Here is a 17378-nt window from a genome sequence, read left to right on the forward strand (position 1 = left end):
CGTGTTAAACAAAGAACAGGGAAAGAGCCCACTTGGAGCCCGTCTTCCCTGCAAAAATATCCCCCCAAGCCCTACACTGCCTTTCCTGGGGACGGCTTGATAAAAATCCTCACCAATTTGCATAGGAACACAGACCCAAACCCTCGGATCTTAAGAACAATGAACAATCAATCAGGTTCTTAAAAGAAGAATTTTAATTAAAGAAAAAGTAAAAGAATCACCTCTGTAAAATTAGGATGGTAAATATCTTACAGGGTAATCAGATTCAAAACATAGAGCATCCCTCTAGGCAAAACCTTAAGTTACAAAAAGACACAAAAACCAGGAATATACATTCCATTCAGCACAGCTATTTTACCATCCATTAAACAAAAGAAAATCTAACGCATTTCTAGCTAGATTACTTACTAACTTAACAGAAGTTCTGAGGAGTTATGAAGAGCATTCCTGATCTGTTCCCAGCAAAAGCATCACACAGACAGACAGACCCTTTGTTCCCCTCCTCCCCCCCAACCCCCCCGCCCCGCTCCAGCTTTGAAAGTATGTTGTCTCTCATTGGTCATTTTGGTCAGGTGCCAGCGAGGTTATCTTAGCCCTGGTCTACACTAGGACTTTAGATCGAATTTAGCAGCATTAAATCGATGTATATCTGCACCCGTCCACATGATGAAGCCCTTTATTTCAACTTAAAGGGCTCTTAAAATCTATTTCCTTACTCCGCCCCTGACAAGTGGATTAGTGCTTAAATCGGCCTTGCCGGGTCAAATTTGGGGTTCTGTGGACACAATTCGATGGTATTGGCCTCCGGGAGCTATCCCAGAGTGCTCCATTGTGACCGCTCTGGACAGCACTCTCAACTCAGATGCACTGGCCAGGTAGACAGGAAAAGAACTGCGAACTTTTGAATCTCATTTCCTGTTTGGCCAGCGTGGCAAGCTGCAGGTGACCATGCAGAGCTCATCAGCAGAGGTGACCATGATGGAGTCCCAGAATCGCAAAAGAGCTCCAGCATGGACTGAATGGGAGGTACAGGATCTAATCTCTGTATGGGGAGAGGAATCCGTGCTATCAGAACTCCGTTCCAGTTTTCGAAATGCCAAAACCTTTGTCAAAATCTCCCAGGGCATGAAGGACAGAGGCCATAACAGGGATCTGAAGCAGTGCCACATGAAACTTAAGGAGCTGAGGCAAGCCTACCAGAAAACCAGAGAGGCGAATGGCCGCTCCGGGTCAGAGCCCCAAACATGCCGCTTCTATGATGAGCTGCATGCCATTTTAGGGGGTTCAGCCACCACTACCCCAGCCGTGTTGTTTGACTCCTTTAATGGAGATGGAGGCAACACGGAAGCAGGTTTTGGGGATGAAGAAGATGATGATGATGATGATGAGGTTGTAGATAGCTCACAGCAAGCAAGCGGAGAAACCACTTTTCCCGACAGCCAGGAACTGTTTCTCACCCTGGACCTGGAGCCAGTACCCCCCGAACCCACCCAAGGCTACCTCCTGGACCTGGCAGGTGGAGAAGGGACCTCCGGTGAGTGTACCTTTTAAAATACTATACATGGTTTAAAAGCAAGCATGTGAAAGGATTACTTTGCCCTGGCATTCGCGGCTCTCCTGGATGTACTCCCAAAGCCTTTGCAAAAGGTTTCTGGGGAGGGCAGCCTTATTGCGTCCTTCATGGTAGGACACTTTACCACTCCAGGCCAGTAACACGTACTCGGGAATCATTGTAGAACACAGCATTGCAGTGTATGTTTGCTGGCGTTCAAACAACATCCGTTCTTTATCTCTCTGTGTTATCCTCAGGAGAATGAGATATCATTCATGGTCACCTGGTTGAAATAGGGTGCTTTTCTTCAGGGGACATTCAGAGGAGCCCGTTCCTGCTGGGCTGTTTGCCTGTGGCTGAACAGAAATGTTCCCCACTGTTAGCCACGGGAAGGGGGGAGGGTTGAGGGGGTAGCCACGCGGTGGGGGGAGGCAAAATTCGACCTTGGAATGAAAGCACATGTGCTATGTATGTAATGTTAACAGCAAGGTTTACCCTGAAAGAGTGTAGCCACTGTTTTATAAAAGGTGTCTTTTTAAATACCGCTGTCCCTTTTTTTTCTCCACCAGCTGCATGTGTTTCAGTGATCACAGGATCTTCTCCTTCCCAGAGGCTAGTGAAGATTAGAAAGAAAAAAAAACGCACTCGTGATGAAATGTTCTCTGAGCTCATGCTGTCCTCCCACACTGACAGAGCACAGACAAATGCGTGGAGGCAAATAATGTCAGAGTGCACGAAAGCACAAAATGACCGAGAGGAGAGGTGGCAGGCTGAAGAGATTAAGTGACGGGCTGAAGAGAGGGCTGAAGCTCAAATGTGGCAGCAGCATGATGAGAGGAGGCAGGATTCAATGCTGAGGCTGCTGGAGGACCAAACCAGTATGCTCCAGTGTATGGTTGAGCTGCAGTAAAGGCAGCTGGAGCACAGACTGCCACTACAGCCCCGTGTAACCAACCTCCCTCCTCCCCAAGTTCCATAGCCTCCACACCCAGATGCCCAAGAACGGGGTCGGAGGGCCACCGGCCAAACAGCCACTCCGCCATAGCGGATTGCCCAAAAAAAAGAAGGCTGGCATTCAATAAATTTTAACGTTGTAAACTTTTAAAGTGCTGTGTGGCATTTTCCTTCCCTCCTCCACCACCCCTCCTGGGCTACCTTGGTAGTCATCCCCCTATTTGTGTGATGAATGAATAAAGAATGCATGAATGTGAAGCAACAATGACTTTATTGCCTCTGCAAGCAATGATCAAAGGGAGGAGAGGAGGGTGGTTAGCTTACAGGGAAGTAGAGTGAACCAAGGGGCGGGGGTTTCATCAAGGAGAAACAAAGAGAACTTTCACACCATAGCCTGGCCAGTCATGAAACTGGTTTTCAAAGCTTCTCTGATGCGTACCGCGCCCTCCTGTGCTCTTCTAACCGCCCTGGTGTCTGGCTGTGCGTAACCAGCAGCCAGGCGATTTGCCTCAACCTCCCACCCCGCCATAAACGTCTCCCCCTTACTCTCACAGATATTGTGGAGCACACAGCAAGCAGTAATAACAGTGGGAATATTGGTTTCACTGAGGTCTAAGCGAGTCAGTAAACTGCGCCAGCGCGCCTTTAAACATCCAAATGCACATTTTACCACCATTCTGCACTTGCTCAGAGCTGTAGTGGAACAGCTCCTGACTACTGTCCAGGCTGCCTGTGTACGGCTTCATAAGCCATGGCATTAAGGGGTAGGCTGGGTCCCCAGGGATACATATAGGCATTTCAACATCCTCAACAGGTATTTTCTGGTCTGGGAATAAAGTCCCTTCCTGCAGTTTTTGAAACAGACCAGAGTTCCTGAAGATGCGAGCGTCATGTACCTTTCCCGGCCATCCCACGTTGATGTTGGTGAAACGTTCCTTGTGATCCACCAGAGCTTGCAGCACTATTGAAAAGTACCCCTTGCAGTTTATGTACTCACCGGCTTGGTGCTCTGGTGCCAAGATAGGGATATGGGTTCCGTCTATGGCCCCACCACAGTTAGGGAATCCCTTTGCAGCAAAGCCATCCACTATGACCTGCACATTTCCCAGGGTCACTACCCTTGATATCAGCAGATCTTTGATTGCGTGGGCTACTTGCATCACAGCAGCCCCCACAGCAGATTTGCCCACTCCAAATTGATTCCCAACTGACCAGGAGCTGTCTGGCATTGCAAGCTTCCACAGGGCTATCGCTACTCGCTTCTCAACTGTGAGGGCTGCTCTCATATTGGTATTCATGCACTTCAGGGCAGGGGAAAGCAAGTCACAACGTTCTATGAAAGTGCCCTTACGCATGCAAAAGTTTCGCAGCCACTGGGAATCATCCCAGACCTGCAACACTGTGCAGTCCCACCAGTCTGTGCTTGTTTCCCGAGCCCAGAATCGGCGTTCCACAGCATGAACCTGCCCCATTAGCACCATGATGCATGCATTGGCAGGGCCCATGCTTTCAGAGAAATCTGTGTCCATGTCCTGATCACTCACGTGACCGCATCGCCTCCTCGCCCGGTATTGCTCTGCCAGGTTCTGGTGCTGCATATACTGCTGGATAATGTGTGTGGTGTTTAATGTGCTCCTAATTGCCAAAGTGAGCTGAGCGGTCTCCATGCTTGCCTTGGTATGGCGTCCGCACAGAAAAAAGCCGCGGAACGATTGTCTGCCGTTGCTCTGATGGGGGGAGGGGCGACTGACGACACGGCTTACAGGGTTGGCTTCAGGGAGCTAAAATCAACAAAGGGGGTGGCTTTACATCAAGGAGTATTTCAGGCAGGACTTCATGGAGGGTTCCAATAAGAAATGGTGCACCTAAGTTATTGTTCTTATTGGAACAAGGAGGTTAGTCTGGCCTCTGATTGATACATGGCTAGATTTACCTCGCTGCACCTTCTCTGTGAGTGACTGCAGTGTGACCTAGAGGAATGAGTCCCCTACACGGGGGAGGGGCGGAGGCAAATGAGTACAAAACAAATCTGGTCTATTTCTTGTTTTGATCCACTCCATCTATCTTTTACATCTTTGGCTGGCAGCAGACGGTGCAGAAGGACTGCATGCCATCCACATCTCATGGCTGCTCAGCAGAAGATGGTACAATACGATTGCTAGCCATCCTCATCTCTTGCCTGCCGGGCAGAAGATGGTACAATATGACTGCTAGCCATCCTCATCTCTTGCCTGCCCGGAACAAGATGGTACAGTACGACTGCTAGCAATCCGTATCGCCTGCCTGCTCACCATAAGACGGTTCAATAGGACTGACTGCAGGACTAAAGAGAATGACCTGGTCAAGTCACTCCAAATTTAGTCCCTGCGCCCATGTCTGCCCAGGCGCTCCTGGCCGACGTGGCCAGGAGCACCTCGGACATGACGATGACGGCTACCAGTCGTATTGCACCGTCTGCTGCCACAAGGCAATGGGTTGCTGCTACTGTGTAGCAATGCAGTACCGCGTCTGCCAGCACCCAGGAGACATACGGTGATGGTTATCCGAGCGGGCTCCATGCTTGCCGTGGTATGGCGTCTGCACAGGTAACTCAGGAAAAAAGGTGCGAAACGATTGTCTGCCCTTGCTTTCACGGAGGGAGGGAGGGAACGGGGGCCTGACGATATGTACCCAGAACCACCCGCGACAATGTTTTAGCCCCATCAGGCATTGGGATCTCAACCCAGAATTCCAATGGGCAGCGGAGACTGCGGGAACTGTGGGATAGCTACCCACAGTGCAACACTCCAGAAGTCGATGCTTGACTCGGTACTATGGAAGCACTCCGCCAAGTTAATGCACTTAATGCACTTAGAGCATTTTCTGTGGGGACACACACACTCAAATATATAAAACCAATTTCTAAAAAAAACGACTTCTATAAATTCAACCTAATTCCATAGTGTAGACATACCCTTAGCTTCTTTACCCTATACAGGTGAAAGGGTTTTGCTTCTGGCCAGGAGGGATTTTATAGTTCTGTACTCAGAAAGGTGGTTACCCTTCCCTTTATATTTATGACAGAAGCTCTGTGGCATCTCTACATGGTCTCTTTCAGATCTGCATTGTTAATGCCAGGGAGGGATTTACAGCACTTGGACAGGCCCAGAACAATGTTTGTATTAGTAATGACAGTTATGCTTATCCAGCTTCAGTTTGGTACTTGCAGTATTGGCCATTCAAAGTGCACATTTTGAAGTTAATGGATGCACTGCAATCTCTTTTTGGATTCCAGACTTTCACATATTTAACAGTCCATAGAAGGTGTGATAAAACCAATCTTTCTGTAAGCAATAATACTTCATGGTGTGTGGGGAGAACATGGGAGATCTGTATTATTTTTATGAATATTGTGTATCTCAGTTTATTGGTTGGTCTGATTATAGAGAGCTAAACCAACGGTGCTGTTCAGAAAAGTAAAAGGAAATGAAATGATGTTGAGAGATGAGACATCTCTGGGTAAACAACTTCAAGGGAGTTAAGGGAACAGTGGGTGGGCCATTATTAAGAAGATGCTTCTCCAAGGCACCCAGCAATATTATACAACTGGTTTGCCTTGCCTGAGGTCCTAAGATCAAAGGGCACTAAACAGTTACAAACTTTTCCTTTAGAAAGGGAAGGGCAAGTCTCAGTTGTCAGAAGGTGTTCCCGGAGAGCAGTCAGACTGGGGCTAAGGTCCAGCGGGATGGGTCTGAGACAGCTGGTCTTGCCTAAGCTTTGAGAGACATGGTATACTTTAGGTAAGACTCAGGCATGCAGATCTTTTGTGGTTTTGCCCCTTTCTCTGCTTGCTGAGTACCTCTGGGTGAATAGATACTGTGTTTGTTTGGAAGGAGCTGTTCTGAGTCATTTTAATCAGCCACTGGTCACAAGCTCCTTGGGGAAGTTTCTTACAGGTGCCAAATGCAGTGAGAGCTATCATGTTGAACCGATTGGAAATGGCGGATCGAGTCTGAGAGTGGAAGAACTACAGAACCCTACCCAGAGAGAGGTGAAGGTAGCAAAATCTGTCCTCTGAGAAGTGCACTCAAGAAGGACTGCGAAGGGGGGCTAAGCCACAGCTCACCTTGTATCCATCCATGAGAGTATGGCAGGAATAGGAGGTGTTTTAGCCTGGTGATCTAGTCTTAAATGGGGCGGACTGAGGAGTTCTACTCTGGTAGAAGTGCAAGTAGAGTCCTGCTACTTGGAGTGAGTGCCCACGGGTACAACTTGCCCTGAACTATCACAGTGTTTATGCATCAATCATCATGGTCCAAATCCTTTCCCTTGCTCAGGGAAGAGTAAATGAGCTTTACACAGGGGAGCAGGGGGGTTGCAGTGACTGAGAGGATGGACTCCTCTTTTTCAAACTCTAGAGCATTAGTGGAGCTGCTGTGTGGCTACACTATAGCTCATAGGCAGTAGCAGTGTTCTCTGCTGCAGGAGGTTTGGCTAGTGGAGCTGCATAGACATAGAACCATAGAGCCCTGCCCATCCTTCAGCTCCCCATCTTTGTCCAACCTTCCTCTTCCTATTCTGCCAAAGAGAAGCACCAACAAGTAGAACTCAGGGCATACAAACATCTACCCATGAACAGTGGATGGACTGTCCACACTGCAAAGGGAACTGAACCAGTTCTGCTGAAATATGATACCCAGTTGCCTGCAGCATAAAAAAAAAACCAACACCACTAGGGTAATCTGCACAACTTAGGTGTGTGGAGCCACTGGGCTATGCCTTCTGTCATAAAACATCCAAACTATGCGTATACTGATAGACAAACATTTATGGTGGAATTGGGTTTTGCTTACAAAATGAATGTATGCCTGTGCTGTATGGATCATGAAAGTGTCTGAATTCCAAAAGACTATTACAGTGTACTTATTGCTTTTCAATTATGTTGAATACTAAGGTTTAAAAAAAAAAAAAAACCTGGAAGTAATGTAGATGCAGAATCAAATTTTCCTCAAAGGTAAGGAATATTTAGAACCACAGCTCTGGTTTGGGGTCATCTCTAGAACTTAGTCAAAGTGTTAATGTTAATTAGAGGTGCAAGCAAAAGCTCAGAATGGGTAGGCTGTTATGGAAATATTTGCTTGAGATGGTAAAAATAATGTTTGATCCACACAGTCTTGTACTAAAATGCATTTTCTGGAATAACTGTGAGTCCACTACATTGACAATATAAAACCTGGAGCTGGAGCTATTTGTTACTCCTGAGCTATGGGTGAATAAATTCACTGTAGTCACCGGCATTCTGGGTAGCTCTTGTGTCTTTTCTGGAACCTAAAAGTTTAACTGCAAAATCTGTAGGCTTGGGCTATAGGAAGACTGAATCTACTGCAATTGCTGTTTCAAGCTCCTACTTAATTAATGCACATTCCCAGAAGTTTCTAAGCTGTTGTCATTGACTGCATTGGAGTGAAGTTTACTTAGTAGCTTGCAGGAGGTACTCAACTACTTGTAAACTAGATTCTTCGGCAATACCATATCCTGAGATCTGCTGGCTAAGCTCCATTCCTGGGAGGCCCCCTAAGAATTTTATCCCCTTTATCATGAGGATTTCAGCAATTTTTTAAAATGTCAAAAACCTTATGTTGTCCATTCTGTAAAAAGGAGTCATGGGTAGAATGAGAATGGCCCTTATTATGTACAGTAGCTTGCAGACCACTAAATGGTTGTAATTCATATCCTACCCTTACTATTCATATCTTAATTCGTATCTTACCCTTTATATATGTATATATGAAATGCTCAAATTCAAACTGACCGAAGTAACTTTGTTAGATTGGTGAAAAAAACTCATGGGCCCTAAAGGCAGAATAATTTTTAATAGCCAAATTATAAGACACACTGAAGCAAAGGGATTTGAAATGTAAAAAACTGGCAGACAGTTAGCTATAGAATTCTAAATGGTGACACTCTAATAAGAAGTGGTGGTCCTTCATAATCATCTTTCATTCTTCAAACAAGAACATAGTGCAGATGAAATATAATGACAGTGAAGCCTACTTCAACATAAATCAATAAAATAATAAGCTTGTGAAAGGAAAATAATTACTTGGCTGCTGTCTTTGAAGAGTATCTATTTATTCTGAAATCATCTGAAATAAAATAACTGAAAAAGGAATAAATCCTGTGTGATACAGCATGGCCAGAGAGCAGCCAGAGAGTGTTTATTTTTTAAGCAAAAAAGGTGTTTTTATTTTCATAACACACTTACAAAACAAAAACAACAGCATATGCAATGTGTAACACAACAACCAATCACAATTGTTTTCTCATTAGCTTCAGGGAGGGAAGTGTTCAAGCTTGCCTGGGCCCAGGGAGGGGGTCTTCCTCGACTCATGTGGTCTTCCACCCTTCCGAGCTACCTGGTGGCCCAGAACGAGGGGGCTTCATCGACTCTCAAGGTCTGCCACCCCCTCGACTTACCTGGCACCATGCCCAGTGTCTCCTTTGAAAGCACCCAACAAGAGGGGCAGGCTGTGGGGTGGACAATCTGGGGAGGGGCCACGTGCACCCACGTGTGAAAGGACCCCTCTAAGGCGGTGGTGTCCGCAGCAGCAATGGCTGGGGCTGGGGCCCTTACTCTCTCCCCCAGTCAAAGGGTCAAACAAAGGGAACTGGATGGGGACACCAAGCAGAGAACCTCAGACAGCACCCACCGCTCCTCAAAAGCATAAAGGGAGTCGGTGGACACCGCTCAGAGGAATTCCGCCTGGATACGTGAACGGACCGAGGATTGGAAAACGGCCCCACAGTCACAGGACACTCCATCGGCCAACCTTCTCTCTCTGGTTTTATAGATGGCCGTTTTAGCCAGGGCCAGGAGGAGGTTAACTAGGAGATCCCGCGACTTTGTGAGGCCACGGATGGGGAGTGCATAAATAAAAAGGTGAGGGGAAAAATGCAACCAAAAACATAATAGAAGATTTGTGAGGAGCTGGAACAGAGTCTGCAGCCTGGCGCACTCCAAATATACGTGCGCCAGGGTTTCCCTCACGCCGCAAAAGGGACAAGTATCTGGGACGGGGGTGAACTGTGCCAAGTACGTGCCCGTGCTCACAGCTCCGTGAAGGAGCCGTCAACTGATGTCCCCGATGGGCCTCGGAACCAAGGTGGAATGACCAAGGCTGCTCACCCTCCAAAGGTGGCAGAAGGTCTCGCCACTTTGTGTCGGGGCAGGACACTAGTGTGAGGGCGTGAAGGGTGTGGAGCACGAGCATGTATAGATGTTTCCTCGGCGCAGTTTGGAAGCATACCGGCTGCAGTTCATGCAGCCGGCTCGCAGTAAAGGGGTGAGGGGGTCGATTGGGTCTACGGGGCAGGGGTCCAATTAAAAGGTCCGGCGGGCCTGGGGTAGAGGGTGGGCGGGGCGTGGCCTCGATCAGGACCCAGTCGAGGTAAGCTCGAGAAGCAGGCGGCAAAGCGCCTTCACCTCCTGAAGTACGCGCCAGGGGGTACGAGGTCTGGAGAGCCCCATGCACTGAATGAGCATCAGGGGATCCACCCAGTCTCCCCGGTCGTAGTCCAGGAGGTCTCCGACTCTCGTGACTCCTGCCAGGATCAAGCTCTGGTGCACCGAGCAGGACTCCGCCACCTGCACACAGAGCTGGGGATTGTGTAGCAGGGGCTCCGCGAGGAGATCTGCCCCCTCGGTGGCCGCCACAGATCTGGTCGTTAAAAACAGTTTCCAAGTCCAGAGGAGGGCCTGGTAGAAGACCGGCAGCCCAGAGAGGTCTCACGGAAGACCTCCCAGATGGAGATAAAAGAGCTGCCGGTCATATTGGAGCCCTCGGATGTGGCGCAGGATGGCATGCGCCAGTATGCTCCATGCCGAACTGCCTGCACCATAGAGGAGCCTCTGTAGGGCCCGGAGGCGGAAGACGCGGACCTGAGTGTACAGACACTTCAGGCCCTGTCCTCCTTCCTTCAGGGGTAGATGAAGAACCCCGAGAGGGGCCCAGTGCATTCCTGACCAAAAGAACCCCAGAATCAATGTCCGGAGGTTGGTCAGGAAACCCAGGGCCGGAACCAGGGTGTTGAGCTGGTACCAGAGCATGGACAGGACTAGTTCATTAAGCACCAGCGCTCTCCCTCGGAGAGAGAGACATCGGAGTAGTCCCGTCCATTTCCTGAGCCGCTCTATCACCCCGCCCTCTAAATTTCCAAGTTCTCCGGCGGAGAGGGACGCGTGGCAGAAAGATAAACGCCAAGGTAGAGCAGCGGACCCGCGCTCCACCGGATGGTCTGAAGCACGGGTGGGAGGGAGCTCGCCTGCCTCCAGTCTTCTACCGCCAAGCCAGAGCTCTTGACCCAGTTGACCCGGGTGGAGGAGGCTGCCGAATAGATGGCCTGGCAAGCCTCCACCAGCGCCAAGTCGCCCCGGTCCTGGACCACAAAGCAGAAGACGCGATCCATCTCCCGAAGGAGGCGGATGCAGGATTGAACAAAGGCACCCTGGGCCCGATGGTCCTTGAGGACCTGGAGCTCCTCCCACTTCTCCCAGCACACTCCGCAGAGGAGTGGGTCCTCGGGGCTGGCAGCCAGACGCTCTAAGACCTCCCGTTCCAACTGCTCTATCGCCACATTTCTGCATCGGCTGGTGCCCCGGGTGTAGTCACGGCCGAAAAGCCGGGCGCGCACCTTCCCCAGGTCCCACCATCACTACGCCGAGGAAAAGGCACGCCGCTGCCCTCACCAGGCCAGCCAGAATTCCCGGAAGGACGTCACGAAGCCCTCATCCTCCAACAGGCTGTTGTTAAAATGCCAATAGGCCGGCCTCTCCGCACAGAGGGAGGCTGTCACAGTGGCTAGGTAATGGTCAGAAAATGGGGCCAGCCGAATGCTGGAGGAGTGAGAGATGGAAGTGTGATAAATAAATGCTGTCCAACCGGGAGTGGCGCTACCGATGGGCCTCCACCCGGACAAAGGTGAACGTGGAAGTGTCATCTGGGTGGTGATCACGCCAGATGTCCACTAGGGAGTGATGTTCAACTATCTCCCAGAGGGTGTTCGCAGCAGCCGGGCTCTGCTCGGTCCTTGAGTGGTCCCGCTCCTAGAGGGTGGTATTAAAATCCCTCCCAGGACCAGGCACTCGTGAGAATCTAAGGTGCTGAGGAAGGCGGACGCCTTCTGATAGAATTGCAGCTGCTCCGGGCCCGATGTCGGGGCATAGACGTTAACGAGGTTAACCATGAGCTCCTCCGTACAGACCCGGAGATGGAGCAGGCAACCCGGCACGGCCTCAGCGACCCCTAGCACCTTGGGCCATAGGTCGGTGGAGAACAGGGTCGCCACTCTAGCTTGTCGAACCATGGAAAGGCGAAAGTAGACCCTGTCCCCCCACTCCAGCCGTCAACTGCCTTTGGTGGTCGGATCCATATGGGTCTCCTGCAGGAAAACCACAGGGTACCCTTCCTCCCGAAGGAAGGAGAGCACCTGGGACCTGCGGAAAGCCATCCTACAACCCCGGGTGTTCAACATTGCGATGGTGAGAGATGTCATGGGGAGGGTCGGGGGGATCCTCACTGGCAGGGATGCTTGCATCCCCCAGCGGGCCGCACAACGGTCCTTGACCCATCCCGTAGGTGAGTAATTGTTCACGGAAGAAGCGGACCCGCCAGTAGGCCACAGCACCCCGCTTTCCCATCCCTTTACCTTCCCCCATGATGGCCCTTGTGGCCCAGAGGATTTCAGAAAATTCCCCCCATCGCTGAAGAGCAAGCTGTACCTTGTTGCGGGAGCCACGGAAATCTTCTAAAAGCTTCCGCAGTGCTCCTCGCAGCTCATGGGGGGTGGGGGGGTTACGGTTTCCTGATTGTTCCCCGGCGGGGCCCTTGGTGCAGCCCCGTGGCCCACTAAAACAGGCAAGCAGGGTGCGGATCCCCGATGGGTGGGAGCTTCTAGGCCCACCTCAAACCCTGGGGCAATAGGGGGCAGTGGAGGGAAAATAGCAGCCCCTAACGGGTCAGGGCAGGAGAACACAAAGGCCACTCCCTGGGGGTCATCAGTTGGAAAAGGGAAGGAGACAGCCCCGGGGGCGGCGATAACATTGCAGGAGGTAAACTGGATAGGGGCAGGGGCAGGGGCGAGGTTCTGGGTTTCAGGAGGCAAGCAGCTGGATGGTGGCGCCTCCCGATCAGGCTCAAGTGTTAAGGGGGTGGGGAGGGAGCTCTCAGTGACACTGGGGATGCACTCTGTGGTGGATTTAGCGGCCACAGCATCAGGAGGTAGATTTTCTGTAGGGCCCCGTCTGGGAAGGAAGTCGATTGCTCCGCACCAATGGGGAGTGCCCCTGGCGACTTGTGCCCCGGCCGCATGGCACCGACTGTCAGCTGAGCCGGCTCGGTGGTTGTCAGCAGGGTGCCATCAGCAGCCGGGTCGATGGAGGAGTCCAGGGGCTCCTCGGAGGTGGGAGCAGAAGCAGCAGTTAGCGGGAGGGAGCATGGGGAAAAGAGGAGTGGAGTGAGGTCGCCCAGATTGAGGTTTGCTGGCAAAAGGTCGTCCTCCCCCTGGGCGACCGGGGTCAGATCTAGGGCCTCGATCTCCTCGAACATGGAGGAAAGGACATTTTCTGCCACCCCAGGGTTCTCCCCGCTGGCACCCACCACGATGGTTGCCTTGGGGTTCACGGGGGCTTCAGGTAGTGTCAGGAGAGAAGGGGCTTCCTCAAGGGTCTCGGAGGGGAGGGTCTCCCATGGAGGGGAGACACTACCTTCCGGTGCTGCCACATCTTTCCCAGCTGACACCGGTGGATGGGACACACTCGTGGGCAAAGCGGAAGGCTCGGCATCGGTGTCCCCCTTCCTGGTTTTCCAGGGGGCCTCCGCTTCGGGTGGATGAGGTGGAGCTTGAGCCTTCCGCTTGCCTCGTTTCTCCTGGACTAGGGCCCGGCCCTCCATGTCATCATCTGGGGGCTGGTTAGCAGGGGTCGTGTCAGGGGATAGAGGCGATGGCTGAGGAACTTGGGGGGGTAACGGTGGGGCAGCATAAGGGAAGAAGGATTCTCTCTGGGGCAGGCTCTCTCCCATGCCTAGTGGTATCTCTGCCACACCCTCCTCCATAGGCCCCACCAGATTGTCAGCAGCAAGGGCAGGGCTCTTCTGCTTGTCTGGGTGTTGTAGGGGAGGTGCCCCTTGGGCCTGAGTGGGAGTAGTGGTGGTCCGAAGAGGAGGGGGGGCAGGTTCAGGTACCGGGCATCCAGAGGTGTCGGCAATGACGGGGCCGATGTCCTGCTGGGTCTCGGGGATCCCAGGTGCCCCTCCTTGCCAGGCTAAGAGGCAGTCCCTCCGGACATGCCCCGACGCTCGGCAGAGGTAGTACCGGGCTTCCCCCGTGGAGAAGTACACCCAGTAATGGGCCCCCTGGTGGGGGATTACGAAGGACCCTCAAGCACCTCTCCATCACGTGCCGCTGATTGCAGTAGAAGCTGCACTTGCTGGCAGACGGAAAAGATGTGACGGTGGTTGGGGTCCTTGCAGCCCAACAGGAGAGGGTTGATAACAGAAACAGGTTTCCCCAGGGTGGAAAGGGCAGGTAACAGGGCAACACTGGGGAGAAAGGGAGGGACAGAGATCAGGACCAGGCGGACGCCCAGGTCCTCTAGCGGCTCTAGGGGGACAAACGTCCCCGCACCGCCAGGCCCCTCTCCACCGCTTCCTGGGCAGCAGCCTCCGATGCTAAGAAGATGACCTTCCCATACATTTTGGAGGCCGCCACAATGGCCGAAGGCCCCACCACCCTCTCCAACACCCGCACGTAGGTCTCCACGTGGGGCGAGGTGGGCACCAGGAGGCATTGGACACCATGCTTCCTTGTCATGGTAGAAAAGGGGCCCCGGCTGCTATTGATGGTGGCGGAGGTGGTGGGCGGGAGAGATGACGAGGCTGCAGGCAGGGAGGCTGCTGCCGCCCGGGCATATGTCCTGGGGGCTGAGGGAGGGACACCTGCAGAGCTGGTGGAGGAGGCAGCAGGGAAGTACGCCGTGGTCGGTGGCAGGACCGCAGCAATGGGGGTGGCCCCTGCCATGGAGAGCCTGGTGGTTTTAGCAGGGCCCTTCCCCTTCTTCTTGCTCTAGCCTTTCCCACCAGCTGGGGGTGCTCCCCTGGAGTCTGGGGAGGTGATGGGCATGGCAGCGGTGGAGGTCACCCCGGTGCCCTCCATTGCCAATGCCCCAGCGGGGGTGGTGGCAGGTGGTTAACAGGAGTTGGGGTCAGGTAAAAAGAGACAAGCTGTGGGGTGGACAATTCAGGGGCGGGGCACATGAACCACTGTACATTTGTACAGAGAGTCCTGTTTGGTTGGCTAGTGCTTCTGGCCCACACGGTGGAATCAGGGCAAGCAGCTGAGTCCAGAGGCAGATGTTAAACAGCCAGCAAAGACGGTGGAGGGGGGCAGTGGTGATGATAGTAGTGTGGGTGTTGGGAGGACACAGATGGATTGGGGGCAGCTCCATGCCACACCCCCTGTGTCCCTACAAACACAGTCAAGACACAGTCAAGGCCTCCCCCCACACGAGAGCACAGTTCAAAAGTTACTCAGTCTTAAGGCCCCCTCCACGGCAATTTGTAGATTCCCCGGGCGGTGTTCCTCCGGGGGGGCGGCGACAGCCAGCTGGCAGCCGACCAGCACCCAAGCAACAGCAGAAAAACAAAAAAAAAGGGGGGGAGAAGGGGGGAGAGCGCCTGACCTGGCCAGGCGGGAAGCCAAAAGCAGGGGCAAAAGCAAGGAAAGCCCAGGCCAGAGGGCAGCAGGAGAGTGCCAGAAGGGAGCCTTATTCCCTTTAGAGGGAAGAAAGTTTGCTATAGATTAATTAGAGCACCTGAAGCCAATTAGAACACCTGAAGCCAGTCACCTGATAAAACCCCTATGCTCCAATCAGACAAGGGAAGGAGTTGAAGCAGAGTGGATTGGTGTTGGAGCAGAGAGCAGTTTGGAGGGAAGCAGGGGAGAATTTGGAGAAGTGCTGTGGTGGGCTAAGAAGACCAAGACCCTAGGTAAAGGGACACCTGGTTTGTGCAGAGTGAGGGCAGGAAGCCCCACAAGCTGAAGGGCAGGAGAGGAAAGTAGCCCAGGGGAAGGAACTGCTAGTTCAAGCAGTTTACCACTATCCCTAGGGCCCCTGGGCTGGGACCTGGAATAGAGGACGGGCCCCGGTCCCTCCCTCTCCACTCCCCTCCTCTAGGACACTAGTGGGGCAGTTAATACCCCAGTTCAGGGGTGAGAAATGGTGCCCTGAACCCTCCCCAAGAAGAGAAAGTGTGAGACCCATCAAGGTAGTGCTGGCAATTTGCCACACCTGGTACAGGACTAACCCCTTGGATCTAATGATAAATTCATGATTACCAGGGCTATTTAGCTGAATTACCCTGTTAAACATGCAAATCTGTTCTATGCTATTTTATGTCAATGCCACTAAAGGTCACATAGAATCCTATGAAACTATGCTATGAGAACAATGAATGTGCATGGGTAAGTGCTCAGAAGGCAGGAAATGCCAGAGGCATGCAACATTAACTCTGCCCCCTTGTACTCATGCAATGCAATATAATCTTTAATTTCATGATTGCATAGTAAGTGAAAAAGTACTTCAATATCTATTTAGAAGTTCCATGTTTCTCGGTTGCTACACCTATCGTTCCCTCACAGCATGTCATACAGCTTTTGGTTCCCTTTGCTTGGTCATAGAAAGCAGTGATATGAAGTTTCCCATAGAAATGTAGGACTGAAAGGGACTTCAGTAGGTCACCTAGTCCACTCTCTTGCACTAGGGCAGGACTAAGTATTATCTAGACCATCCCTGACAGGTGTTTGTCTAATCTGCTCTTAAAAATCTCCAATCATGAAGATTCCACAACTTCCCTAGGCAATTTATTCTAGTGTTTAACGACCCCTACAGTTAAGAATTTTTTTCCTAATGTCTAACTTAAATCTCCACTGCTGCAATTTAAGTCCATTATTTATTGTCCTGTCCTCAGGCATTAAGAAGAACAAATTATCACCCAATTTATCACAACCTTTTACTTATATAAAAGAGTGTTATATTTCCCCTCAGTCTTCTTTTCTCCAGACTAAACAAACCCATTTTTTATCCAAACTTATAAGTCATGTTTTCTAGACCTTTCATCATTTGTATTGCTCTCCTCTGCTGTCTCCAATTTGTCCACATCTTTCCCAAAGTGTGGTGCCCAGAACTGAACACAACACTCAAACTGAGGCCTTATCAGTGCTGAGTACAAGAATTAATTCTCGTCTATTGCTTACAGCACTTCCGCAAATATATCCTAGAATGATGTTTGCTTTTTTTGCAAGAGTATTACATTGTTAACTCATATTTAATTTGTGATCCACTATAATTCCCAGATCCTTTTCTGCAGTACTCCTTCCTAGGCAATCATTTCCCATTTTATATTTCTGCAATTGATTATTCCTTCCTAAGTGTAGTGCTTTGCATTTGTCCTTATTGAGTTTCATCCTATTTATTTCAGACAGTTTTTTCCAGTATTTCAACATCATTTTTAATTCTAATATTGTTCTCCAAAGTGCTTACATAAGAACAGCCATACTGGATCAGACCAAAGGTCCATCTAGCCCAGTATCCTGTCTTCTGACAGTGACCAATGCAAGGTGCCCTAGAGGGAATTAACAGAACAGGCAATCATCAACTGATACATCCCCTGTCGCCCATTCCCAACTTCTGGCAAATAGAGGTTACAGACACCATCTCTGCCCATCCTGGCTAATAGCCATTGATGGACCTATCCTCCATGAACTTATCTAGCTCTTTTTGGAACCTTGTTATAGTCTTGGCCTTCACAACATCTTCTGGCAAGGAGTTTCACAGGTT

This window comes from Lepidochelys kempii, chromosome 1 (genome assembly GCF_965140285.1).
Source record: "Lepidochelys kempii isolate rLepKem1 chromosome 1, rLepKem1.hap1, whole genome shotgun sequence".
Lineage (NCBI taxonomy): Eukaryota > Metazoa > Chordata > Testudines > Cheloniidae > Lepidochelys > Lepidochelys kempii.